Source organism: Hyla sarda, chromosome 11, assembly GCF_029499605.1.
Source record: "Hyla sarda isolate aHylSar1 chromosome 11, aHylSar1.hap1, whole genome shotgun sequence".
Classification (NCBI taxonomy): domain Eukaryota; kingdom Metazoa; phylum Chordata; class Amphibia; order Anura; family Hylidae; genus Hyla; species Hyla sarda.
Window position 1 is genome coordinate 103866708 of NC_079199.1, and position 16839 is coordinate 103883546.

The 16839-nt window shown below is 43.7% G+C and overlaps 1 protein-coding gene across 11 annotated transcripts in view; it reads right to left on the bottom strand.

Moving 5' to 3' along the window:
- The window catches only part of TMEM79 (transmembrane protein 79), a 55685-nt gene that overhangs the window by 35881 nt on the left and 2965 nt on the right, over positions 1 to 16839 (bottom strand). For 5 of the 11 annotated variants that reach the window (XR_008848657.1, XR_008848648.1, XR_008848649.1 and 2 more), the window contains exons 2-5: positions 15520 to 15639; positions 14338 to 14380; positions 9239 to 9342; positions 6793 to 6992 (exon numbers count right to left, since the gene is read on the bottom strand). The gene's annotated coding sequence lies outside the window, so the exon portion shown is untranslated. Of the gene's footprint in view, positions 1 to 6792; positions 6993 to 9238; positions 9343 to 14333; positions 14381 to 15519; positions 15640 to 16839 lie in introns of all 11 variants that reach the window. The other 6 variants (XR_008848654.1, XR_008848653.1, XR_008848655.1 and 3 more) reach the window with 6 other exon arrangements.

Here is a 16839-nt window from a genome sequence, read left to right on the forward strand (position 1 = left end):
CTGCCCCGGCTCCCGGCCCCGCCCCTGAGGAGCAAGAAAATGGGCAGGAGATTGTCAGACAACAGGCCAGGACATCTGAGCGGCCAATTAGTGTAAAGAGGAAAAAGACAGCGGCGGTATATAGAAGAGTTAGGAATGATGTTCATGGGTAAATATAATAGGAATCATTTCATTAGTTATTCATTGTGGCTCCTCCCTGATAAGACAGTTGGGCGTGTGCTAGATGTGACTCCGCCCTCATGTGTGGATCCCCCTCATCTTCCCTGTGTTCTCTCCTTACCAGACGCCATGCTGCTTACAAAGTCAGCACTTCCAGCCACAAATGGGCGGATTCTCATCACAACGAGGAACCGCAACGCCCAAAGAGGGTGCGGAAAATACGCTTACTACAGATGGTAATGGCGCTGCTGATGAGGAGGTTTGAGGCGCTTGAGAGGAGGAATCATCAATAAGAGGACGCCTTATGGAGACAACTGAGAGGCCGCGGATGTGGCGGATCCTCCAGCTTGGAGAAATCTACTAAAAGAATCCGAGGAGTCTGCAGAGAATCAGGGCATAGTCACCGGCCATAAAATGTCACTGAACCCCAACTTGGGATGTCTCACATTTCATCTTTTTAGGTGAAAATGTAGAATAAAAAAAAATAATAAATACTGTGTTATATCATAATATTGTCTTAGTTATAATACATACAGTACAAACATTTAAAGGGGATAAAGAGCTGCAGACACAGATGGAGAGCTGTTTGGGTATAAAGTAAATCTGCACCTTTCCTGGAGCCGATGGTGGTTATCAGACTTCTGAAACTGACCTTTTAATGGCGTCAAGTGTCAAAGAGGCAGGACCAAGCTGCTGAAATGCCACAGTTTGGCACGCCTCTTTATTAGTCCTCACCTTCCAGTCCTGCAGGTCAGTCGAGGAGGGGGTCGGAGGTGAGGACAAGGTGTGCTGGGCTGTGGCACCTAAGCAGCTTGGTCCTATCTCTGTGGAAATGTCATCAGCTCCAGAGAAGGTTCGGCTTTTTATTTATACCCTTGCAGCTATCTAACTGTGTCTACAGCTCTTGCCAGAAAATACAGCTGACACGTTCCCTTTAACCCCTTAAATGGGCACTGTCAGATACAAAAACTTTTGATATGTTGTAAAGCATGTATAACCAATAGGTTTTGCAATTGTTTTCATTAGAAAATTTTCAGTATTTCATACTGAAAAATCCAGTCAAACAACTGCCCCCCCCTGCCTGCTTGGACACATACTAGTCCTGCTGTGTCCATGCGTCATCACCTATGTCATGGACACACTTCCTTGATTGACAGCTGTGAGCGCAGGGCTCAGAGCTGGAGGCAAAATCCTCCCACTGTCATCTTGTGTCCCGCTACTGTCAGTGAGGACATGCTGGGAGTTGTAGTTTTGCTAATGCTAAGGGAGATGTGAGCAGACAGCATACTGAGGGAGGGGGCGGAGACCTGCACAGTGAGGCCACGCCCCCTCCCTTTGAGAGGAATTCAGACTAGTGAGCTAAATTAAAAATGTAATAAAAAAATAAAGGAGCTAGACACATAAAAATTAGATTTACATGGTCAGGATTAGGTACTGAGTGAAATTTTTTGTTGGATCTGATGGGTACGCTTTAAGGACGGACCCATTTTTTACCTTAACCGGATAACGACCATGGACGTCTATACTCCAATGGCCGTTAACTGGGTATGACGCGGGCTCCCGACTCAAGCCCGCATCCTCCTGGCCGGCCCCCAGTTGATTCCTGTAGCTGGGGGCCGGCGTTAATAGCCAAAGTTGACAGTGGCATCTAATGGTGCCTGTATCCAGTCCCTGGTGGTCCAGTTGGGTGGATCGCGGGGGGGGGGCGATCCACTACTGAGGTAGCCTGAGGACTTACCTCTCCTGCTGCGGTGGCTCCGGTGCTCAAAATGATAAAGTCTGGCAGGGCCAGGCTTTATCAATCGAGCGCAGAGCACACAGATCAATGGGATTGTATGTAATCCCATTGATCTGTATGAGGAATCAAATGATTCCTCCTAAAAGTCCCCTAAGGGGACTAAAAGTGTAAAAAAAAAAAAAAAAGAAGTTTAAAAACACACACATTAACCCCTTCCTTATTAAAAGTTTAAATCACCCCCCTTTTCTCAAATTCCATATAAAAAATATATAACCATAATAAAAATAAACATATATGGTATCGCCATGTGCGTAAATGCCCCAACTGTAAAAATATATTGTAAATTATACCGCACGGTCAATGGCGTACGCGCAAAAAAATTCCAAAGTCCAAAATGGCGTCTTTTTGGTCACTTTTCATATCATAAAAAAAGGAATAAAAATATCAAAACAAAAATGCTACTGATTAATACTTCAGATCATGGCTCAAAAAAGTAGCCCTCATACCACCCCGTATGTGGAAAAATAAAGTTATAGAGGTCAGAAGAGGCCAATTTTAAATGTATTAATTTTCGTGCATGTAGTTATGATTTTTTTTTCAAAAGTACGACAAAATCAAACCTATATAAGTATATATATATATATATATATATATATATACACACACACACACACACACACACACAAGAATATAACTACTATAATACTGCCTCCTATATACAAGAATATAACTACTATAATACTGCCTCCTATATACAAGAATATAACTGCTATAATACTGCTCCTATATACAAGAATTTAACTACTATAATACTGCTCCTATATAAAAGAATATAACTACTATAATACTGCTCCTATATACAAGAATATAACTACTATAATACTGCTCCTATATACAAGAATATAACTACTATAATACTGCTCCTATCTACAAGAATATACGGTAACTACTATAATACTGCTCCTATCTACAAGAATATACGGTAACTACTATAATACTGCTCCTATCTACAAGAATATATCTACTATAATACTGCTCCTATCTACAAGAATATAACTACTATAATACTGCTCCTATATACAAGAATATAACTAGTATAATACTGCTCCTATATACAGGAATATATCTACTATAATACTGCTCCTATATACAAGAATATAACTACTATAATACTGCTCCTATATACAAGAATATAACTACTATAATACTGCTCACTATATACAAGAATATATCTACTATAATACTGCTCCTATCTACAAGAATATATCTACTATACTACTGCTCCTATCTACAAGAATATAACTAGTATAATACTGCTCCTATATACAAGAATATATCTACTATAATACTGCTCCCTATATACAAGAATATAACTACTATAATACTGGCCCCTATATACAAGAATATAACTACTATATAGAAGAATATAACTACTATAATACTGCTCCTATATACAAGAATATAACTACTATAATACTGCTCCTATATACAAGAATATAACTACTATAATACTGCTCCTATATACAAGAATATAACTACTATAATACTGCTCCTATATACAAGAATATAACTACTATAATACTGCTCCTATATACAAGAATATAACTACTATAATACTGCTCCTATATACAAGGATATAACTACTATAATACTGCCTCCTATATACAAGGATATAACTACTATAATACTGCTCCTATATACAAGAATATAACTACTATAATACTGCTCCTATATACAAGAATATAACTACTATAATACTGCTCCTATATACAAGAATATATCTACTATAATACTGCTCCTATATACAAGAATATATCTACTATAATACTGCCCCCTATGTACAAGAATATAACTACTATAATACTGCCTCCTATATACAAGAATATATCTACTATAATACTGCCCCCTATGTACAAGAATATAACTACTATAATACTGCTCCTATATACAAGAATATAACTACTATAATACTGCCTCCTATATACAAGAATACAGTATAACTATTGTACATAGATGGCAGTATTATAGTTATATTCTTGTACACAGGGGGGCAGTGTTACTATATAATTACTTTTAATTCCATTTAATGTGGATGGGGAAGTATCTTAGATGATTTTACAAGCCTGAATAATAATAGCCGGAAATTGGGATAATCAGAGGGATAATATCTGTAGATGTTCTTGGTCCAGCTGAGTCAGACAGAAGCGGAGCTGGAAATCTCACTCCTCCTGCAATCCTAACCAGCGGACGGCGTACAGAGAGGCGGCACACCCTGATGACATGACCGCGGCTTATATTATAGTCATTGCCGCTCATTAAGATTATAATTAAAGCCCCACAACACGGTATCACCCACAGCGTACACTGTATATTATACTGTGTCACACCAGGGCAGGCTGTTCAGGGCTACTTTCCATATATCTGGTGGTCTCCAAACTTTGGACCTCCGGCTGTTGCTAATCTACAACTCCCAGCATGCCCGGACAGACAACGTCTGTCCGGGCATGCTGGGAGTTGTAGTTTTGCAACAGCTGAACGTCCATAGTTTGGAGACCACTACAGTAAGGGGTATATACAGGTCACAAGGGAATTGCTCCAACAATTGCATTAGGGACCCCCCTTTAGATTCCCCTCCACCCCAACAGCATTTCCAATGGCTGTCAGGGCATGCTGGGAGTTGTAGTTTGAGGGTCCATAGTTTCCCCCAACAGCATTTCCTATGGCACTATATTAGGGAATTGCCTTTGAAGCAGTTTACACCTGCATTCAAGCCTAGTTTGCAGAAAGCTGGGTGACAGCTAGAGATGAGCGAATTTACAGTAAATTTGATTTATCACGAACTTCTCGGCTCGGCAGTTGATGACTTTTCCTGCATAAATTAGTTCAGCTTTCAGGTGCTCCCTTGGGCTGGAAAAGGTGGATACAGTCCTAGGAGACTCCTTCCTAGGACTGTATCCACCTTTTCCAGTCCACCGGAACACCTGAAAGCTGAACTCATTTATGCAGGATAAGTCATCAACTGCTGAGCCGAGAAGTTTGTGACTAATCAAATTTACTGTAAATTCGCTCATCTCTAGTGACAGCATCAGCGACTTCTCATTTAGACACATTAAAGCTACGTTCACACGGCTGTATTTCCGTGCAAAATTCCATGGAAGAATCCCGCTATAATTTACTGCCTATTGATACCAATGGGATTCCACAGCCACATTCAGACAGCGGAATTTCAGCGGTGGGCGTTCCACTTTCCGCAAAAATATTAGACCGGTCTCAATTTTGCGTTCTGCAATTCCGTTCAGTAACTTTTCAGAAATTTCCCCATGTGAAAATACCCATGGTCATATTCACACAGGCGTAAAATGTGCGGAATATCATTCAGAAAATGCATTCTGGCGCACATTAAAAAAAAAATCTGTCAGGCACTAGGACCGCTCGGAAATGCGCCGTCCCATAGACGGCAATGCATTTTACTTGCTGACTCCGCAGAAACATCTGGCGCGGAAATTCCGCTGTGTGAACAGCGCAGCAGAATCCCATTGAAATCGATGGGACACTGCTGCAGCGGAATGTCCGTGTGGAATATTCTGCCCGTGTGAACATTCCCTAAGGCTTCCTGCGAGATGAAAAACGCGTTGTCTCCAGTTTGTCAGCAAGTAAAAATGTAAAGTGGGCGGAGTCATGGATGGCGTATGTACATGTGACATCGTCTTCTGCGGTAAACTAGTATAACCAGTCACCTACTACACGTAAGAGGTTTCATCAGACGCTAGATTGTTAGCTTAAAAGCAGTGTTTCCCAACCAGGGTGCCTCCAGCTGTTGCAATACTACAACTCCCAGCATGTTGGACAATATAGTATAGGTCAGTGTTTCCCAACCAGGGGTGCCTCCAGCTGTTGCAAAACTACAACTCCCAGCATGTTGGACTATATAGTAGGATATATTATAGGTCAGTGTTTCCCAACCAGGGTTCCTCCAGCTGTTGCAATAGTGCAACTCCCAGCATGTTGGACTATATAGTAGTATAGGTCAGTGTTTCCCAACCAGGGGTGCCTCCAGCTGTTGCAAAACTACAACTCCCAGCATGTTGGACTATATAGTAGGATATATTACAGGTCGGTGTTTCCCAACCAGGGTTCCTCCAGCTGTTGCAAAACTACAACTCCCATCATGTTGGACTATATAGTAGTATAGGTCAGTGTTTCCCAACCAGGGGTTCCTCCAGCTGTTGCAAAACTACAACACCTAGCATGTTGGACTATATAGTAGTATAGGTCAGTGTTTCCCAACCAGGGGTGCCTCCAGCTGTTGCAAAACTACAACTCCCAGCATGTTGGACTATATAGTAGGATATATTATAGGTCGGTGTTTCCCAACCAGGGTTCCTCCAGCTGTTGCAATACTACAACTCCCAGCATGTTGGACTATATAGTAGGATATATTATAGGTCGGTGTTTCCCAACCAGGGTTCCTCCAGCTGTTGCAAAACTACAACTCCCAGCATGTTGGACTATATAGTAGGATATATTATAGGTCGATGTTTCCCAACCAGGGTTCCTCCAGCTGTTGCAATACTACAACTCCCAGCATGTTGGACTATATAGTAGTATATAGTATAGATCAGAGTTTCCCAACCAGCGGTGCCTCCAGCTGTTGCAAAACTACAACTCCCAGCATGCCCGGACAGCTGTTGGCTGTCCGGGCATGCTGGGAGATGTAATTTTGCAACAGTTGGAGGCACCCTGGTTGGGAAACACTGTTTATCAGACTGTCAAAAAGCCCTGACTCCATCACCGGGAATAACTACACCCGGCACCTGTGAGTCACAGGAAGTCACCGTCTACCCCGTATCCATAGCTCCTCTGGGTCTATACACCTCCAGGCGACATTGACCTACCTCATCTCCCGTACCTTGTACCCCACAGTGAAGTCCTCAGTGCGGCCAGCCGGAGTTCCTCTCTTGTGTTACAGCCCCCTCCAGCAGTCAAGTCCTTCCGCCTGTAAGAAGCTTATTTACCTGCCAGAGGTGTGTACCAGGGGCAGGGCCAATCCTTGTGGGCTGCTCCATTTGGTTTTAACCCTTCCCTTCCTGCAGACCTGAATGGGAATAATGAGAATTAAAAGGATGTGATCATTAAATCATTGTATAATCGGAGAAAACAAAGACTTTTATGTAAGGGTAGGTTCTCATGTGGCGGAGACAGTGATTGGCTGAGCTGGTCCTCATCTTTGAAGGTGGGGGCAAGAGTGCTACAGGGACTAATTAGTAGCCAGGCCCTGTACATGAGATCACATAGAGGTCCCAGCAATCAGACCCCCGCAATCAGACACTTAGGCCATGTTCACACTATGGAATATCTGCACGGAGAGTCTCTGTGCGGCCATTCGGCAAACTGCGGGCACTAGGACCGCATGGTAATGTGCCGTTCATAGACGGCTGTGCGTTCCGTGCGGGATCCGCAGAAAGAATGAACACATTCATTCTTTCTGCGGACATGGAATTCGGAATTTCCGTGCCAGAAACATCTGGCACGGAAATTCCGGCATGTGCACCGGGTAGCAGAATGCCGTTGAATTCAACGGAATCTCTGTGCCGAATTCCAATGCGGAATCCCGCATGGAAATTCCGACGTGTGAACATGGCCTAATCCTCTATCCTGTGGATAAGGGATAAGTTAGGTTCCCCGGAGACCTCTTTTTTTAAGGCTATGTTCACGCGGCGGAATTTCTGAGCGAAATTCTGCAGGAATATTCTCTCGGAAATTCCGATGCAGCAGAGTCCCATTGATTTCAATGGGATTCTGCTGCACTGTGCACACAGCAGCCGTAGCAATCCCGATTCCAGCATCCGCAGAAAGACTAGTCATATCTATTCTTTCTGTGTATTCCACTCGGAAATGCATCTGCAGCAAAATATTCACGTGTAAACATACCTTTATGCCATGCTCACACAACAGAATTTTCTAGCGGAAACGGACCGAAGGATTCTGCTTGGAAATTCCATTGCAGCAGAGCCCTATTGTTTTAAATAGGATTCTGCTGCACAAGCACACAGTGGAATTTCCGCGGCAGATGTTTCTGCTGCAGAAATTAAGATCTCCACTGAAATCCGTAGAGTCTGCTAGGAAATGCATTGCTGTCCATGAAGATGGTGCACGTCTGTGCAGTCCTAATGTGTTTTCCAGGCGGATTTTCCACAAATTTTATTGTGCATCAACTTCATTGGAGATTCCATTCACACAGTGGAACCGCGGTGGACATTCTGCTGCGGAAATTCCGCATTTCTGGATTTTGCTAAATTATAAGAAATGTCTTTAAATATTTGCAGAATTCCGTTCAGAGACCCATTGAAGTTAATGGGACTCTGAATTCAAGGCGAATCTGTGATTTGATAGCACAGACATTCTGCTCGAATTCCGCAAAACTGCAAAAAAATCATCAGTCTGCTTTTCTGAGAGAATTTGAGTGGAATAGCGGAAATTCTGCCTTGTGAACACAGCCTTAGGCCGCGTTCACACAACGGAAATTCCTCATGGAATTCTGCATAAATTTATATATTGCCCATTAACTTTAATGGGATTCCGCATGGTCATTCACACAGCAGAATTTCTGCTGCTGAATGTTTGATGCCGAAATCCTGCTTTCCGCACTCGGGAAAAAAATATGTCTGGTCTTATATTTTTCCAAACTTTGGCTGTGGAATCCCATTGAAGTCAAGGGGGATTTCAATTTCTGCGGAATTGGTGAGGAAATTCAGTAATGCATGCGGAATTCTCCATTTATTTAACTGCTGCGGAATCATGCAGAAAGCATCCGGATTCTGCAGCTCGAATTCCGCATCAATTCTGCGTCAATTCCGCAAATGCGGAAAAAGATGCTGAATTTAGCAAAAACAAATGCGAACGTGAAATTGATGTGGACGTGCAGAATTTCCGTTGAACGGAGTATATGTCAGGCTCCCTGTTTTCGTTACTATTCCTAAATACTGTGTTCTCCAACCAGGGTGGCTCCAGCTATTGCGAAACTATAACTCCCAGCATGCCCGGACAGCCGAAGGCTGTCCGGGCATGCTGGGAGTTGTAGTTTCGCAACAGCTGGAGCCACCCTGCATGTGCGCTTGCTATGCTATGTCATACACTGGTGTGGCCCTGTTTCCTCTGCACCCCCCTATATGTTCCTATCAGGGGGGCCGCACTCTGTTGACGCTCTGGACTGCACCATCCCCCTACACACTGCACAGATTATCAGCCCCCGAAATACCTGTTATCTGCCCCATAAAGTCCAACCTTGTCCTTACACACAATGGCAAAGGCAAACAAGTGCATTGAATGAGAGGGATTAACCTGCGTGGGGAGCCGTGATGGGCGCTGCGGCAGAACAATCACCTACATCCTGTCGCCAGATCTCCGACACCCGACGCTCCGCTGAAAACTGGTTCATGTTTCCTCTGAAATACAATTGTGATTAATACATTGATAGGATGACCTGTATAACAATGCAGACTCCTACACTGAGGCAAGTGTGATGACTGTGCAATTATTATTATTTTACATTTATTCCCCCCCCCCCCCCTCCACCCATCTTTATTATAGGCCGGTGTAACCTCAAAAAGCAGGACAAATGCGGAACCTGAATGCAGCCTTAAAGGAGAACTCGGGTATTTAATTACTTATCCTGTGGATAGGGGATGTGTCTGATCATGGTTCCCACTGTTGGGACCCCCTTGATCATTACTACATGCACGGAGCAGTGTTGACCACCCTATGAAGTGGTGGTCAATGAGCCCCCTCCATGCATCTCTATAGGAGAGCTGGAGATAAGTGGTTAAAGGGGTACTCCGGTGGAAAAAAAAAAATTCAAATCAACTGGTGCCAGAAATTTATACAAATTTGTAAGTTACTTTGATTAAAAAATCTTAATCCTTCCAGTACTTATCAACTGCTGAATGCTACAGAGGAAGTTGTGTATGTAGTGGCCCAATACGGAATGGTGTTTCCCGTACCTTTTGCGAGGTGCTGCTGAAGGATACAACTAATGGGGCACTTATGTAGTGTGAACCTACCCTAATTGTGCAACTTATCTAAGGGTTCGATCGGGCCAGGTCTTAAAACGTGCGGAATGTCGGCCCGGAAAACACAGGTGGACATTCTGTCCATTTACTTGTTTCGGCCACACTATGACCTGCCGGAATTCTGTAGAAATCTGCCATGCAGCAAAATCCAATACAAATTAATGGGACTCTGCTGCAGTGGAATTTCCGAGCTGAATATTCTTGTGCAATTCCGCTCAGGAAATTCCGCCAGTGTGAGCCTAGCCTCACGCTGCGTTCCTGCACCCGTTAATCATATCATTGTCATCCCACTGAAAACAGGATGCTGACGTAAACTGTTAATGGGAGCAGCAGACCCAATTCACTTCTATGGCGGAACATGTGCGCTATTTCTGGACATGTGCGCTATTTCATAAGCGCAACAGTTCACATTACGAGTCCAGTTAAAATAGCGGATACCTCCTGAACAGAGACACTAGGGGTGACTTCTTCTGTACATAGAAGGGAATGGGGTCCGCTGCTCCTGTTAACAGTATACGTTGGCACCGTGTTCTGCGGGATTCAGATGGATACAATTAATGGGGACAGGAAGATTGTACAATGTGAATGGTGGAGCAGGGCAGCCGGGAAACTTATTCCGACTCAATGTTACAAAAGTCGTGGTACTCGCCATATAGGTAGCAAGAGGCCATTGGGAGTGTCACCCAACTATGACCTCGTAGTGCAACCTGTGAACAGGAAAGTCAGGAAATAGTTATGTGATTATCTAAGTCCCAATTCCAGTGTTTCCCAATCAGTGTTCCTCCAGCTGTTGCAACACTACAATTTCTAGTATGCCCGGACAGCTACTGGCTGTCCGGGCATACTAGAAGTTGTAGTTTTGCAACAGCTGGAGGCACCCTGGTTGAGAAACACTGCCCTATTTACATCTAATAAATAACCATTCAAACTGTGAGAAGTTGTGTGTCACTAAAATTGTGCCAAATTCCCATCACACTTAACCAGAGACTACACATTGCTATACCTATATGTGGTGGCCCAGTACGGGAGGTATTACCCCCTACTCCTACTGTCCTGTCAGGCAGCCTCCTTACAGTGTCTCCTGGGCCCCCTTGCATCTGTCCCGCATGTAAATATGTTTCTAATGTATTATACCATGTAATGTGTTCAGAAAGCGTTGTCACTTTAAGACTGTTTACCATGTGACTTGTCATGTGATTGTTACTTAGGAGGTACCAGTGACCAGGTGATCCCAGGAGTGACCTATGGGCTCCCTGCCAGTCTCCCCCATATAAGCCCTGGGTGGAGCTTCTCTCTTTTCTTACAAGTCTTTGCTGAGGTCAAGTCGAGTCCTAGAGAGTCCAGAGTCATAGGAGCCTCAAGTCCAGTCTGCAGCCACAAAAGGCTACAAGTAACCACAGTCTCAGTATTGTCAGTCATCAGTCAAGTCAGTCACAGTCACCATTTGTCAAGTCAACGTGGCCTGCATTAAATTGACCCCATCTACTACAAGTCCCAGTAAGCCCTTAAGGTCTCTGAGTCACTGGTCACCTCCGTGGGCCCTGGCTGAACTGTATAGACTTTACCATCTGTCTACCCTCAGTAAAGCTACCGTTATCCATAACTTGGCATCGGAGTCATTATTGCCCCCGTGCCTAGCCCAGGATCTAGTGGTATACCTTCGGGTGGTATCGAAGATAAACCATGCCCTGGCGTCACGCATACAAGGGGTTAATGCCATCTGCCCCTAGGGTATTTCCATCTGCCCTTTGCATCACACCCTCTGCCACATGTATATATGCTGTGTAAATATAGCTTCAGGGTACATTCACACATGCACATTTTGCTGTGTATTTTCAGCAGCAGATTGTGGCTACCCATTGAAGTCAATGGGAGGAAAAATCTGCTGAAGCAAATTATAAGGACGTGTGAACTGACCCGAGGTGTGCAGTCGGCTGGAGGTTTTGTGTAGGGTGTGAGGACCTTTTACTTATTTTCTATCACCAACACAAACAAGGTGACAAATGAGTAAAAGGCAACAGCGATAGCGATATCTAGTGCTGAATGTTCTCCACCCAAATTAAGGTGTGTAAGGCCATGTTCACACAGTGTAATTTCAGCCTCAAAAATACAAGCAAAGTTAGCCTCAGTTTTAGTGTTTTTTATTTTTATTTTTTTCTGCACATTGTTTTAAAGGGGTAGAAAAATGTACCCCTAAGGATAGGGGATAAGTGTCAGATTGCGGGGGTCTGATCACTGGGACCCCACATGATCTCCCGCATGGCGTCCCGGCTCTCCTCCTGAATGGAGTGTTTCGACCACTGCTACGTGCAGGGGTCGACACGCTCCATTTAGGAGGAGTGCCGGGACGCCGTGCGGGAGATCTGACACTTAGATATTTTTCTATCCCGGAGTACTCCTTTAAGTAGCATTTTAGGAGATTTTCAGAACCTTTTTATGTAAATAAGGTCCTTGCTTTCAATTTTTTCAAGTGTTGTGAAGCATTGAGGACGGACTCACACGGCAGAATTTCTGCACCAAATTCTGCATGAAAATTCTGCATGAATTTATAGCCAATACACTTCAATGGGATTCCGCTGTCCCATTCACACAGCAGAATTTCTGTTGCAGAATTTCCGCTGCAGCAATTTCATTGAAGTGAGCTGGCTATAAATGAATGCAGAATTTCTAATTCAATGCAGAATTCAGTGTAGAAAATCTACCGGATTCATGCATCAGAATTTCTGCACTGAATTTTACATAAATTCTGCATAAAATTTCTGTATTAATTTATAGTCAATACACTTCAATGGAATTCCTGCAGCAGAAAATCTGCTGTGTGAATGGGGCAGCAGAATCCCACTGCTACCCAATGATTTCAATAGGTAGCAAAATTTGCTGCGAAAAGCATGAATGTACCCTTACATGTGAAGTGTGAATGTACCCTTACATGTAAAAATAGGTGTAAAAAGCCTTCAACTTTTTTTGCACATAAAACTATCTTTGCACATAGGGGGTGATTTATCAAGCTGTTCCCCTAATTTTTTTTGGCTGTAAAAATGGTGCAATTTGTGCACATTTTGTGATCTTGCACAATTTTTTTGTGCCTTTTTGAAATAGATGTTTTTGGAAAAACTGGCTGTGGGTTGCAGGGCTGTGCAGTTGCCCATGCAGTGGACAGTATTTATTAACTGCGCCTTTGTTAAAAAGGTGGAAATATTTTGCGCAACCGTGTTAAAAACACCACAAATGTAGACCATGACCAACTGGGCTTAAGAAAATGTCCCTGTGAAATTACTTTCAAGCATGGGGGGGACCAGTTATTTAGTAAGGAGGCATCTGTTCTAATAGAGTAAGCAAAATCAAAGAAGAACTAAATTTGGCAGAGAGATATTTAAACCCATCCAGAGGAATTGTTGCCCAGTTGCCCATAGCAACCAATCAGATCACTTCTTTTATTTTTCAGAGGCCTTGTTAAAAATGAAAAAAGCCATCTGATTGGTTGGTATGGGCAACTCAGCAACTTTACCTCTGGACAGGTTTTGATAAATCTCCCCCTAAGCACCAAGCAGGGTTGTGTGACCTAATGAGATCATCTTACCGTATTTGTCGCCGTTTAAGACGCACTATTTCTTCCCCAAAACTGGGGGGGAAAAGTTGGTGCGTCTTATACGGCGAATACACATTAAAAAACTGTCCTATTGCGGCGGTCCCTGCGGCCATCAACGGCCGGGACCCGTGGCTAATACAGGACGTCACCGATCGCGGTGATGCCCTGTATTAACCCTTCGGACGCGGCGATCAAAGCTGACCGCCGCGTCTGATGGGAAAGTGACACTAACCCGGCTGCTCGGTCGGGCTGTTCGGGACCGCTGCGGTGAAATCGTGGCGTCCCGAACAGCTTACAGGACACCAGGAGGGACCTTACCTGCCTCCTCGGTGTCTGCTCCGTGCCGGGATCCCCTGCATCGCGACATGATGGCGGTGACGGAGAGCGAGGATACCGGGCAGCAGAGACATTCCGGAGCAACGGGGACACCCCCGGGGAAGCGGTGACAGCGATGGAGGGCGACATCCAGGGCAGCGGTGACGGGTCCGGAGCGGCAGGGACAGGTGAGTACAACTTCTTATACCAGTGGTGTTCAACCTGCAGACCTCCAGATGTTGCAAAACTACAACTCCCGGCATGCCCGGACAGCCAACGGCTGTCCGGGCATGCCGGGAGTTGTAGTTTTGCAACATCTGGAGGTCTGCAGGTTGAAGGTTCAGAATCTTTTTTTTCTAGATTTTCAGCCTTTAAAATTGGGTGTGTCTTATATGGCGAAAAATACAGTATACATCAATACATTATTCTTAACAAAGATCAATATATTAATAGAGATTATTACCTACCATCCGGCCAACTCTGTCTGAGGGTAAAAAGGGAGAAAAGGACCTGCAACATACAAAAAGTTTAAAAGTAAGACAGGCAGAAACACTTTTTAACATTAATGGGGTACTCCGGCCCTAAGACATCTTATCTAGAGATGAGCGAACTTACAGTAAATTCGATTCGTCACGAACTTCTCGGCTCGGCAGTTGATGGCTTATCCTGCATAAATGAGTTCAGCTTTCAGGTGCTCCGGTGCGCTGGAAAAGATGGATACAGTCCTAGGAGACTCTTTCCTAGGACTGTATCCACCTTTTCCAGCCCACCGGAACACCTTAAAGCTGAACTAATTTATGCAGGATAAGTCATCAACTGCCGAGCCGAGAAGTTCGTGACGAATCGAATTTACTGTAAGTTCGCTGATCTCTAATCTTAACCCCTTATCCCCTATGTCTGTCTCATAGCAGGTTGCCCTTCTTGTAAGTGTTTAAAGGGGTACTTTGGCCCTAAGACATCTTATCCAATGTCCCGCCGCTGGGCACTCACCTCTTTGAGCTGCAAGCCGCACTGCCAGCTCACAAACTGCCGGGTGCCGACCATGGGGACGGAGTATCCCCCCGTGTGACGTCACCCCCCGCTATGCAAGTCTATGGGAGGGGGCGTGAGCTGGCAGAGCGGCGTGCAGCTCAAAGAGGTGGGTGCCCAGCGGCGGGACAGGGGATAAGATGTCTTAGGGCCGGAGTACCCCTTTAAACACTTACAAGTAGGGCAACCTGCTATGACAGCACCTTCTGTATGGAGCACACAGGTCTCCGGAGCACAGGCAACTCAGTCTGAGGGAAAACAAAAGTAAACTTCCAATTTGGCAATGCAAAGCCGTTTGTGAGGTGAAATAAAATTTGTGCCGTATTTATTAAAGTCCTTGCGCCTTTTTGATAAATTTGGCGCACAACAGCAAAAAACTGTGCAAAATAAAACCACATTAAAAAAAGACTTTGCACAGCAAAACAATGATAAATTTCCCCCACAGTTTTTTTTGGTGTATGTGGAAGCGTAAATACTTCTCCATACAGGAGGTGCATGTGTGTGAAACAGCGTCACACACAGGAGGAAGAAGCTGCGCACCCACCTACATTCAGAGCTGGTTTGGCAGGACTATCGCTGCTGCTGGGTAACACATACCTGTGTACAGAAATGTACCGCACCTGTATACCGTAGCAACCGGTCACTGCACAGAGGTCATTCTGCCGGTATGAAAAGAGAAACCGGAGCCGTGGTGTCAGATTTGGGTGTAGTCAGATTCCGTAGAAATTACCAAAAATGTACTAAATAAAAAGATGACATTTTATATGTTACTCATATTGTAAAATTCATTTATTATATGTCGGTTAGAAGTTATGGCGCAGAAAACGGGATGCTGACATATACTGTAGCGGAGGGCAGTGGATGCCGCTGATTTCAATAGCCTGAATAAGGTCACTATTACGGCCGTATGCGCTTTTTCAGCAGAATCAAAAGCGAGGTTGGCTGCGCTTATGAGTCTGCGGAAAAAAAGCGCATATGGCCAAAACAGAGGCTCAGAGGTTCAGGTCATTGAAAACAATAGGATACGCTGCCCTTGGTTACAGTATATGAGGTATATAGTATAATACACTCAGTAGTATGTGAGGTATGTACTATAAAGGACACTGTATAAGAGGTATATACTATATAAGTTACAGTATATGAGGTGTAATATTACACACAGCATATAAGGTATATAGTATATAACACATTGGCCCTCATTTACTTAGAAAATCGGGTTGTAAGTCTATGTTGCTTTCTTACCCGACTGCTTTTTTCCCCGGTATTTATTATTATGTCGCATCCTGTTTGTCGCACGTGGGTTTTGTAGGTTTTGGTTTCCAACTCAGAGGAGTTGTCGGGAAAAAATCCACAACAATTCAACAAATTCGGGTTGGAAACCTTTATAAATACGTGGGAAAGCTCAGAAATTTAGGGTTACTCCCCTTTTTCGGGTTTGGGAGAATCCACATCGGGTCCGACGGGAAAAATTTTTGCATCGTGTCGCAGACTGGCGCACGATGTCTGCAACATGTCGCAGACAAAGATGCGCCAAAAAAAAAACGACAAAACAAGTCGGGTTTAGAATAGTAAATGAGGGCCACTGTATATGAGGTATATAGTATATAACACACTGTATATGAGGTATATAGTATATAACACACTGTATATGAGGTATATAGTATATAACACACTGTATATGAGGTATATAGTATATAACACAATGTATATGAGGTATATAGTATATAACACAATGTATATGAGGTATGTAGTATATAACACGGTATATAGTATATAACACACTGTATATGAGGTATATAGTATATAACACACTGTATATGAGGTATATAGTATTTAACACACTGTATATGAGGTATATAGTATATAACACACTGTATATGAGGTATATAGTATTTAACACACTGTATATGAGGTATATAGTATATAACACACTGTATATG